At 38.7% G+C, this 11,891-nt stretch overlaps 1 protein-coding gene across 2 annotated transcripts in view; it reads right to left on the reverse strand.

The window, feature by feature from the left end:
• Window positions 1–11,891, reverse strand: part of SMG1 (SMG1 nonsense mediated mRNA decay associated PI3K related kinase) — a 100,014-nt gene that overhangs the window by 87,487 nt on the left and 636 nt on the right. The gene's annotated exons all lie outside the window — the stretch shown is intronic.

Here is an 11,891-nt window from a genome sequence, read left to right on the forward strand (position 1 = left end):
GCGCGCCCGGAGCCTGTGCTCCGCAACGGGAGAGGCCGCAGCAGAGGGAGGCCCGCATACCACAAAAAATAATAATAATAATAATAATAATCCAAAAAAGCACTGTGGTACAAAAATGTACTGTGTAACAGATAACATCATTACTACTGTTTTTTTTTTTTTTACAGGTCAACAAAAATGATGTGGTTGCCAAAAATCACTTGTAACACATCAAGAAAAAGTAAATACTAGGCAATTTAGACACAGGTATTTTTAAAGAAAACTATTAACGAAGTTAGGCTCTACTGCCACAATGGTATGGTATACCCTACAAATCCTGGGCAGAGTCAAGGATGTGGGCATCGAAAGAGCAATATTCTAACATGCACCCCCTTAATATGTAACACATCTTAAATATAATGGCAAGTATGGAAAAGACACTGAATTTTATATTCCACACATGATTCTCAACAGAGGAAGACATTACCAGAAATATCTTTAGGTCATTCTCAAATCAGACACATGACCCCCAACCCCAACCCTCTTAAACAAATAAATACAGCTTAGAGAGAAATCTAATAACACCTTGGTTCTATTTCTAACTTTACCAACATAATTATACGAAGACAGCAAGTGGATTTTTAAATGGACTCTGACTCTTTTCAACATGTCCAGTAACTCCTTTAGGACCTACCTCCTTAGGTATCCTGGGGTAGGAAATACAATATTAAACACCAAACTGGTAAAGAAACAGTAATCAGTGGTAGCATGGTAAAGTATGTATGGTAAACCCTCCTACTTAAGCATCGGAACCTCTTTTTCAGAGGTGATCTTGAACAGCCATATCCTCCCCTACTTAAACAAATAAAAATGTCTCCTAGATAAATCTCAAAAGACATGGGCTCCTAAATCAAATAGTTGGGAAAGGAAGATACTTTTCACAAAAACCAGATTACTCTTCTACCTGCAAAAATATTTATTAAATGAAGACAGTTTGGGGTAGTTATTGAAACATACTAGTAAGCAGCAATCAAGAGCCAAGAAACAGTGCTCTCACTGTGCTCAGCAGTGGCCAGAAATACACTGAGTTATTTAAAGTATTTAGCCATACGTTTGAGAAAGCTATGAAACAGTTCAAAATCATCACTTAAGCCACTTTAAACTCAGAAGGCCTATACAAACTCAAAAGGCCTATACAAACCCTATCTCTTTCTTTTGTTACATTTTATACTAAACACACTTGTATCAGATTGATTTAAGTGGTATAAAATAAGAACTTTACAACGAAAGAGAAAAATCAATGTTTCTAGATATGAAGTTCCTTAGGAGACAGCATTTACCCATTTTGAGTAAATTTATAGTGCTATAATTTAAAATAGTACCAAAATCTCATGAAAGCTTAATACTGTATATACACTACATAATGATACAAAATTTCATTAATTCCTATCTGTTTAGAAGATATATGTGGTTCTTCTTTATTTTTTTTTTTTTTTTTTTTTTTTTTTTGGTGGTATGCGGGCCTCCCTCTGCTGCGGCCTCTCCCGTTGTGGAGCACAGGCTCCTGACGCGCAGGCCCAGCGGCCATGGCTCACGGGCCCAGCCGCTCCGCGGCATGTGGGATCCTCCCAGACCGGGTCGTGAACCCGGTTCCCCTGCATCGGCAGGCGGACGCGCAACCACTGCTCCACCAGGGAAGCCCCTGGTTCTTCTTTTTTTATGTATTTCAAACTATTACATTGCCAGAGTCTATCCTTTCCATGATTCCATGATTTCCCTACTCCCTTTAAAACAAACATACATACGTACTAGAGTAGGGGAGAAAACGCAAAGCAGCATTCAACTGATGTTCTTATAAGAATCAGTTCTTAAATTCCAACTGTATAATGAAAGTTAAGCAAGGTACAAGCTACCTTTTAAACTACCCTGTCTCTATTTAATTCCATCTGCACCTGCCCTACAATAAATGCAGTCAGAAAGATTAGATTATTTTTGCTGTCTCACAATTTCAACTGGTATCAAGTTCTTAAAGTGTGAATTATAAGATATACAGAAAAAAATAATAAAGAATGATGCAGACCTACAGTCAAATTCCTCACTGGCCAACTTGAAACAGGATGATAGCCTAATGGAAATTTTCATTCTAGACGCCTATAAGTAGAAAATGTAAAAAGAAAAGCCACTACTATACTAAGTATGGCAAATCCCATACCTAATAGAAATTTAACAATTATATGAGCTTCCAGTCATATATCCTCTAAGACACTTGACATAAATGCCCTTCATGAAACTTTTAGAAGTTACCACACACACACACACACACACACACACACACACACACACTCTAGTACTTAGAATACAAGAAGAGAAAAATGAAATTTGAACTAGAGCGTGGGTGCATGTGTGTAGTAAATTCTAACTTTTTGAGGAAGAGATAAAAGAGGGAGGTTCTTTAAAATTCCAAATTTGATTCAGATGTGGCAACATAAATATCATTTGTATAGCATTTTACAGTTTTCAAAGTAATTTCCCAAACTTTATCTTTAACCCTCACAACGCTGCATCTTAGGGAAAGCAAGAATTACCTCCTCAGAGGGACAACTGGTAACGTCAGTACAAAAGACCTTTGTCTTCCCATTCTTAGTCCATTGCTATTTTCATGACACCAGCCTCTCCTAAGACAAATATTTGTAAAGGATCAAAACTAAAAATGCACACATTCTTAAAAATAAATATACCTTAGAGAAGAATCTAAAACACTCTGGTTCTACTTCTAACTTCTCCAATGTAATTATACTAAGACAACCAAGTGGATTTTTAAATGGACTAGAAGAGCAGGGAGAAGAGCACTGCGGTGTAATTTTCACATCTTCAATAAGATTACAATAAATACAGGGAATACTAGCATTATAGTAACTATACAAGCTAGGCCACTTTAATTAAATAAAAGGCTGCTTTTACAAAACTTTGTCTTATAGTCAGTCAATTGATTACCACCCCCACAACACACTTTTATTAAGCATAAGTTCATCTTTAGTTTCAGTATTTTCAAAAAAGGAACAAGATACCACATATGAAAATTACATCAATATTTCAAATAATGACAATTAATCATTTATAACAGAATTCTAATTCAAGTCCTTCAAGAACAATACAAACTGTACCTCAAGATAGATTCCTCTAAACCAGACTAATGAATAGACACTAAATCTCAAGTTTCATTGTCTTACTTCTGGAAAACCATTTTCATTTTTCTTCACATTTATCAAAAGAATATAAGGACAGGAAGAAAAACAATCAATCTTTTTAGGAAAGAAAATCCAGGATGTGTTTTCTTTCCAATTAAATTTGCATTAATTCATCTGTACAATACTATGTGATACTGGTGATCACCTTTGGATCTTTTTAATCAGCAAATCAGAAGAGTCCCATTCTATAGAGAACAAAAAGTCCGACATTTTTCCTCAAATTAATAGATTTTTCTGCCTAATTTCTGGCAAACTGCAGGAAGTCAACATACACTCTGTCATTAGGGCAATGAGTCTGAATTTCTAATGTCAGAATCAAAGCAAAGAGACTGGAAATAAAGTGATATATTTCAGACAAGGATTCCAGGGTTCATATTACTAGGAATATAAACTAGGGAGACCCTTAAGAGGCAGGATAGCAAGAGTCATGGGTTGCTTCAAAGAACTAAATATTCCAAGATGAAAGTTAAAATTTCAAACACACACACTGACACACACACACCATATACACACATCTTTTTAAATCAGAAGATTAAAATGCTAAAGAGGAGACAGTAAAGATAATTTTTCAATTAAATTTAAATAAGAGGGAAAATTTTAATTCCAAGAACTTCAGTAAAAAACAAGATTGTTGCCAATGCTGTCATATACAGAGGAAAAACTAATACATGTCACTATATAGTCCAAGACATGCTTATTAGTGAAGGCTTTTGCCTAATCAGCAGAAAAAGTATTAATATATTAGATGCCACCCAAAAATAAAAATCTAGTAAATACTAAGTTCAACAATTTTTTTAAAAAATCTGCAGACATATACATATAATTACCTTAGGCCACTGCAGAGCCTGTAATAATTTTCTTGTGGACCTATAAGAGCACTGCTGAGGTGCTTTATTGATGATAAAAAGGGTAAAGGAAAAAAGTAGTGCCTTTCCTTATAAACAAAGAAATAGCAGAATTTAGTAAGTTCCATACCAAAAAGCAATCTACAATTCTGATATCAGAAACTCCTCTTTTTTTTTTATTATTTTATTTTATTTTATTTATTTTTGGCTGCATTGGGGCTTCGTCGCTGTGCGCAGGTTTTTGTCTAGTTGCAGCATGCGGGACTCTCATTGCGGTGGTTTCTCTTGTTGCAGAGCACTGGCTCTAGGCACCATGGCTTCAGTAGTTGTGGCTCACGAGCTCTAGAGCGCAGGCTCAGTAATTGTGGCACACGGGCTTAGTTGCTCTGCGGCATGTGGGATCTTCCGGGACTGGGCTCGAACCCGTGTCCCCTGCATTGGCAGGTGGATTCTTAACCCACTGCGCCACCAGGGAAGCCCAAAACTCCTCTTTTTTTGGGTGGGGGAGGCAGGGGGGCTGTGTGGTTTGTAGGATCTTAGTTCTCCCACCAGGGATCGAACCCGGGCCCTGGCAGTGAAAGCGCCAAGCCCTAACCACTGGACCGCCAGGGAATTCCCCAGAAACTCCTCTTTTGAAAAAGAGTTTTAAGTAATAAACAGAAAAAGTGTGTAACAGGTTTTTAAATAATAAACATGAGATCCTAGACATACTATGAATAGCAAGCAACATTAACTTCCTAACGAATGATTTCTAACAGGAATACAATCTCCTTTTTTCAAAGGGTATGAAGATTAATATGAAAGAAGTAATTCACTATGAAAGAAACCTGTTGATTCTGGAAAATTTGGATTTCAGTCATTCCCCAATCAGCAGGCATACAACTGGCAAGAGGTCTGTTTCCTCAGGCATTCTAATAGAATGTCAAAAGAGGCTCAACCCACCCAGTGCTTAACTTTTTGGTGATTAGACTGTTTAAATAATGTACAAATAGATACAACAGATATGGGATAAACTGTCAATGTGTAAATTAACTTTATGTGAGCAGAGTATTTCTTCAAGGTGGATAAAACCTATGAATCTTAAATGGCCATAGTCTGATCTGGCCACCTCAGTCCACTAGAACATTGTCCCTTTGAACCTGCACAATCACCTTACTTAAGTTGCTGCCTCCGCTAACCGAGCCTGCTGTACAAGGAACAGTTTCTCTCAAAATGCCTCCTACAGTAACGGTGTTCTAAGCCCTGCAGTTAACTCTAAACACAAAAACAAACTTGCAGAATTCCAGTTCCATGTATTTACTTGAGAAAGGACACTCAAATTTAGAGCGTTTACTATTTATTGATGCACTGGTAGCGAAGAAGGGATACAGAAGTAAAACCATTATACAAGATGCATGCACACATAAAGGTTATGTCTTACTGGGGAAGACACACACAAAAAAACTCAGATAGTGAGTGTTATTAGAGAAGGCTGGTGCTTCTCACTGAGGGGGTGCATTTAGGCTGAGATAGCATGAAAACATCCAGGTCAAGCACTCTGAGAAGAACAATCTATGCAGTACTACACAGCAAGAACAGGATTTGCAAAGGCCCTAAGACAGAAATGAGTTTGGGGAGTGCTTTAGGGCAAGTACACAGAACAGTGGAGAAAATGACAGGCTCAGCCTTCAGGGACAAACTAGTTGGGAGAACAAAAAAAGGTTGAAGTGATAAGTACAGTTACCTTTCATTGTAGACCTGTATCAAGATTTGGAAAGGATCACACAGGGCAGAGGTAGGGTAAGGATCTTAAGGGAAGCGCAATGTTTAGGTTGGGGAGAGGACGAAAAACAGAGCTACCAACGGTAGGTTCAAGAGAGAATAGAAAAGTCCGTGAACCTGTAGCTCACAGGAATAAATTTAGCCAACAAACTTAGAAGAGCTCCTCTGTGGTCCAGGACTCAAATGCCTGAAAAGGTTAACAGTGGATCCACCATCTGAAACTGTTTTCACAAGGATCTTCAGATATCCCAAGTCTGTTTATAGCAAAAGAGGAATAACAGAACTATGTTGAAGATGACGAGGTTATCAATCTTCAGAAACCATACGTTGGTAATAAGTCATAAGATAATATTCAAAAATTTCCTGTCTACAATAACTTTTAAGGTAAGATCCACATGTATACTCTGCCAGGGTTTTGGGGTTTTTTTTGGGGGGGGGGGCGCGCAGTGGGAAGGGAAGTTATCCAACTGCAAAGTCATTGTGTATCTGTATCTTGATCGGGGTCATAGGTACACAGGTGTATACATTTGTCAAAAATCACTCAACTTAAGACCTATATACGTGGATAAATTTTATCTCAAAAAAGTAACAAGTTCAACAAAGAATTCAACTAAGAGAGAAAAAGTACAGTCAACTAATACAAGATGGAGCAGAACATAATAAAAACATGCATACACCTGAAACTAATACGTTGTATGTCAATTATACCTCAATTTTAGAAAAAGAAAAAGAACACAAATGTCTCCATAAAAATTTAATAGGTTACATTCTACATTTAAAAAAGTAATAAGCTGGAGTATTTCATACAGGAATTAAACCACAAAATGTCTGCAACCTTCACTGTTAGACCTCTAAACAAGAGGGGATGTGTTTTATTTTCTAGTCCCCAAAATAAAATGGATTCTGAGAAAACTTTAAGATAGCCAAAGACAGGTAACCAAAAAACGATATGAAGAGACACCAAACAAATGACAGCTTGTGTGAATCTATAAAAGGGAGGTCCACTGAAAGCCGCCTCAGGGATTTATTTTAGGTGATTAGGATTGGGAAAGAAAAGCAAGTAAGCAAGTGCCAAGCAGTGAAAGCAGGAAAGCCTAAATTTAAAAGTTGTGAGAACTCAGTGTTCACAAAAAAAAAAAACATCAACCACACTCCATTTTGTGTATATGATCATCCTATATAATGTAAGTGTCCTAACCTGAATTGAAGTGTGAGCAGATAAAAAGCATCACTTTAGTGATCACCCTCAATCAACAACAGATAACAAATAAGGGGCTCTTGCTTATGGAAATTCCATATATTGAGCTGAATACTTTTGTCTGAATTTAAACCATGAATTATAAACAGAATATTCAGGTCCTCAACAGTCTCTTGTCTAGACTGTTCCAAATGCCTCCTACTGTGGTCACACACACACACACACACACACACACACACACAACTTAATTTTAATCTTCCTCAATTATGCCACTTCCATGCTGGTAAAACTTCAGTAGTTTCCTAAAGTCATTGCAAACACACGTCCAGTATGATTCAAGACCTACAATACAGCCCCACTCCAGCTCTTAAGCTTCATCTCTTATTTGTACCACACCTCACAAATACCCCATCCTTCTAACCAAACTGGTAACATTTTACCAAGGACAACTTGCATTTTGCCATTTCCCTGCTTTCTTCTGTTTTTTTGAGAGACCCCCCCCCCAAATTTACTGTCAAAATAGAACAGATCAACTTCATGGTCCCACTGCCCCCTACTCAACTGTACAGCTTTCCCTCCTCTGACTCTCCAGGTTTGAAACTGTAAATCACATATAAAAATAATTTTACCAAGAATCATATCACAATTAATATCCATATACTGCTTTACCTTTTACAAAGCCCTTTCTTATCCCCCACACTAACTGATAATCTCCTTAAAGACAGTAGCTCTATTAGTCATAAAAATCCCTACAGCATCACTATTTCCTGAATTAGAATATTCTCAGAGAATTAGAATATTTCACAATCTCCTATTATTTAAAAAACCCTTCAGTTATACTCCCAACTTAAAAAGGAACCACAACAGAAGGGGGAAAAGGGTTCAATTTAAAGATAAAATTGCCAAATGTTTCATAAGGAATATATTTTATTCTATAATGGAAAAAATAAACTTTCCCCCCAAATTAAACACCCATACACAATTATCTGGAACTCCTTAATGTAGATGAAAATCTGTGGTACAGAACTGGCAACCATTAAATTCTGTTTAACTAAAGCTCTATTTATAGTTATAAAATAAACTCCACTTAATTTCACCCTTTATGTATTTCACTATATTACGCACCTATGGACATCAGACAGTACAGACTCATAAAAAGCTGAATAGACAACTCTAGTTTCAAAAATCCAGCTTCTCACAATGTCAGACATACTAGTTTTTGGCTTTTCTATCTTCACAGCCGTCTTCCCCATCTTTTGGTCTGTGACAATGGAGAATGAAGGTATTTGTACTTGTGAGAATTTCAAATCTGTCTACATTTTACCAAAAACAGAAGCTGTCTTTAATATACAGTTTCATCCTTTTAGAACTGTAGAAAGATCTTAACATTGGGCACAGTAAGATACCCAAGATACATCTGTTAAACGAATAAAGTCTTAAGATGCCCAAGTGTGGAAGTAAAATTATGTGTTTTCATTTGACAACGCTCCCTCTTGCTTGTTGAACTAATCTATATTTGACTCCAATGTCAAATCAGTCTTGTCATTTTGGAGAATTAAAATGAACAATATAACAAATTACACACTTTTTTTTTTTTCTTTTTTTGCTTCACCGCCTGGCATGCAGGATCTTAGTTCGCCAAACAGGGACCAAACCTGAGCTCCCAGCAGTGGAAGCCCAGGAGTCTTAACCACTAGACCACCAGGGAAGTCCCATATACACTTAATTTTAAAACAAATCATTCTGATCTCTATCTTGATTGGTGCACCCAGAAGATTACTCCCCAAAATAAAGTCAAGAAAAGGAGAGACTGGTTAGTGCCAATAACAAAACCATTCATTTGCCTAATCATTCTTAAACGTTAATGGAGGGGCTGAGTTGGTGGCGCAGCGGTTAAGAATCCCCCTGCCAATGCAGGGGACACGGGTTCGAGCCCTGGTCCGGGAAGATCCCACATACCGCAGAGCAACTAAGCCCGTGCGCCACAACTACTGAGCCTGCACTCTAGAGCCCGCGAGCCACAACTACTGAGCCCACGTGCCACAACTACTGAAGCCCGCGCGCCTAGAGCCTGTGCTGTGCAACAAGAGAAGCCACTGCAATGAGAAGCCCACGCACCGCAACGAAGAGTAGCCCCCGCTCGCCGCAACTAGAGAAAGCCCACACACAGCAACGAAGACCCAACGCAGCCAAAAATACATAAATAAAATAAATTTATTTTTTAAAAAGTTAATGGAGAGCACAGTGAATGAAAACAAAGACTATAATCCAGTGCTATAAGAATGCTTTCTGCTAGAGGTATGCTTTTAGCAAAGGTGGGCTTGCTCTGTTGCCACATGACACTAGTCTATTCAGCCACCTGGAACACTTCCTGTCAATGTGTTAAGTATCAGGTGTGGCCATCATTGACTCAACAGTCGGTTTCCAGACTAACTGACAAACTAACACTAAAAGAAACCAACCAAAAATTGTTTTAAATCCTACTTTTCAAAAAGCCTAAATCTAGTAAAATAGAACCCAAAAAATCAGACAAGGACTGGTACAGAAAGGCAAATAATTTTTTTTTAAACCAAAATGACTCTGATGAACCATAAGGAATCTGCCTGCATTTGAAGATGTTTAGAAAAATAAACCCCCATTTAAGAAAGGGGAAAAATCGAGCTCCATTCTGTCAGTTAACTGGAATCTGTCACCTTTCTAAAGTGAAGAGGGTACAGAATAACAACCTCAAATTTAACTCATGAAAATTTATGACTTGGCAAACACCTGAAGTTTTTTATTGGCTATTTAACAAAACAACTAGGCAATTGTGCAAAGAAATCAAGTTTTGCTATGGCGTACTGTCCATACTTTTCTATTCCCTCCTCTACAAAAAAGTCAAGTATTTCCAACATCCTAATCAACTGTTACTCCATGTAACCAAGCGCATCTCGCAGTATCTGTCTACCTAGGCAATAAGTTCTGAGACTCTGTTAAACAGCACAGCTTCCAAGAATGCATACATCCTCCCCCCGACACAGCCAAGCAATAAAGTACTTGAAGAAAAACAGACAATACTAATAACCCACGTACATATTCCACAACTATATAAGCCGTTCTGCTTCATACCTGTCAAATTAAGCCACGTGATCTCAACCCATAGCTGCAACTGTGCTACTCCATTTATTTAGAAACACAAGCTACAACTTATTCTTTTCCAGAAGCTCCAGGACTATTTGTGAAGGGCACTTTATTTAGTCCTGTAAAGGGATACTGTGCACATTCTTTTACATATGCTGACCACAGTACTGAAAAATAATGAAAAATCTACTGCCAAAGAGCTCTCAAATGTCAAATTCAAGCTCATTTATCATCTAATTCATTAGATGCAAAAAAAAAATCAAATTTCACACATTTCAATGAACATACAAAAGAATGTCAATTACAGATAAAAATACCAAAACTAGTTAACTGATTTTATGTAAAGCAGGCATAAACCCTAAGTGGTAAAGGACAAGTAAAACTATGCTTTCAAAACATTTTTTTTTTTAACTACTTATCTCAATTCTAGGCTCAGGCATTAACTTTTAAAGTCACCTAGTTATACACACCCGATCTCAGCAGACACGGGATTTGGAAAGGCATATTAAACAGAATGAGATGTGTACCACTCATTGGCCAAAAGAGTATTTTCATTTTTCTCTCAAGTATTAAAGTGTTACCTTCAAACATCTTACCAAATTATTTCCAAACACTGCTGGAATTACATGAAACCATCAAGAAGCAAAACTCATCCCAACAACGTGTGTTTGTCTAACATTTATTTGGCCAGTTCCTGGACAATCATAAGGCAAGTGTGCTTCAAAGTATGAGAGCTCCATGAATCAACTAACCCTAAAATATTATATACGTTTCGGAAGTTCTTCTAGGCACTGGGCTAAGTTCCAAGATAGTCTGAGTATTACAAGCACTTATTCAGTAAGAGAAATAAGAATAAATTAGTCCTAAATTAGGTACAACTGCCCCATGATTAATCAGAAAGACACGAAAATTAATTTTTTTTAAAAATTCGATGCTCCGCAGGGAGTTTCCTGGTCGCCTAGTGGTTAGGATTCCACTACCGAGGCCCAGGTTCCATCCCTGGTTGGGCAACTGAGATCCTGCAATCGGCCCGGGGTGGCCAAAAAGAGTGGGGGGGGGGGGGGGGGGCGGGACTCGATCCTCCTCATATACTCATTTCCAACTAGGCCCCAAACCTGTCTGAAATCAAATCAAATTCTCTACTACTCTAAGCAACTGTCCGCACAAGTGTCCGGGTATGAATTGCTCTCCGCCAGAGTAACTGCCCCTGCACCTGGGGAAAACTTCATTTCCTAGTACCAGGGTCGGTCGGCCCCATTAACACAGTCACAATCTAGTCTCATGCTCCACAACTACGCTGTTGTCAGAGTAAGGCCTTGGAGTGCTGGGTTTTGTTTTGTTTTCTTAATATTAACACGTGGGGGTCACAGAAGGGATCCCAGTTAAGGAAATCTTTCACGTGGGGACTCAAAGGGTTAAAGATCAGGGAAGTTAATGGGTAACAGAGAGGGTCCCGTACTCTCAGAATCCCCCAACTCATATCCCAACTTGAGGGCAAGGTGGCAAGTAAAAAGTGCCCCCACCGCCAGGTCCCCCTTCCTTTACCCAACTCCTAGGCCAGTGCCTTCTCCTGGCGCCCTGGCTCTCGGCTCCAGCCCCCAAGCTGAAATGCAGGGAGAGGGGAGGCATTTAGGCCTCGCCTCCCAGCGGCCTTCCTCCCCCGGCCGGGGCGGGAGGGGACCCAGGAAGCCGCGCCTGGTTCCCCGGGGCGGGGGGTTGGGGGGGGGAGGGTGGGGGGCT

The sequence above is a fragment of the Physeter macrocephalus genome, chromosome 14 (assembly GCF_002837175.3).
Source record: "Physeter macrocephalus isolate SW-GA chromosome 14, ASM283717v5, whole genome shotgun sequence".
NCBI classification, from domain to species: Eukaryota; Metazoa; Chordata; class Mammalia; order Artiodactyla; family Physeteridae; genus Physeter; species Physeter macrocephalus.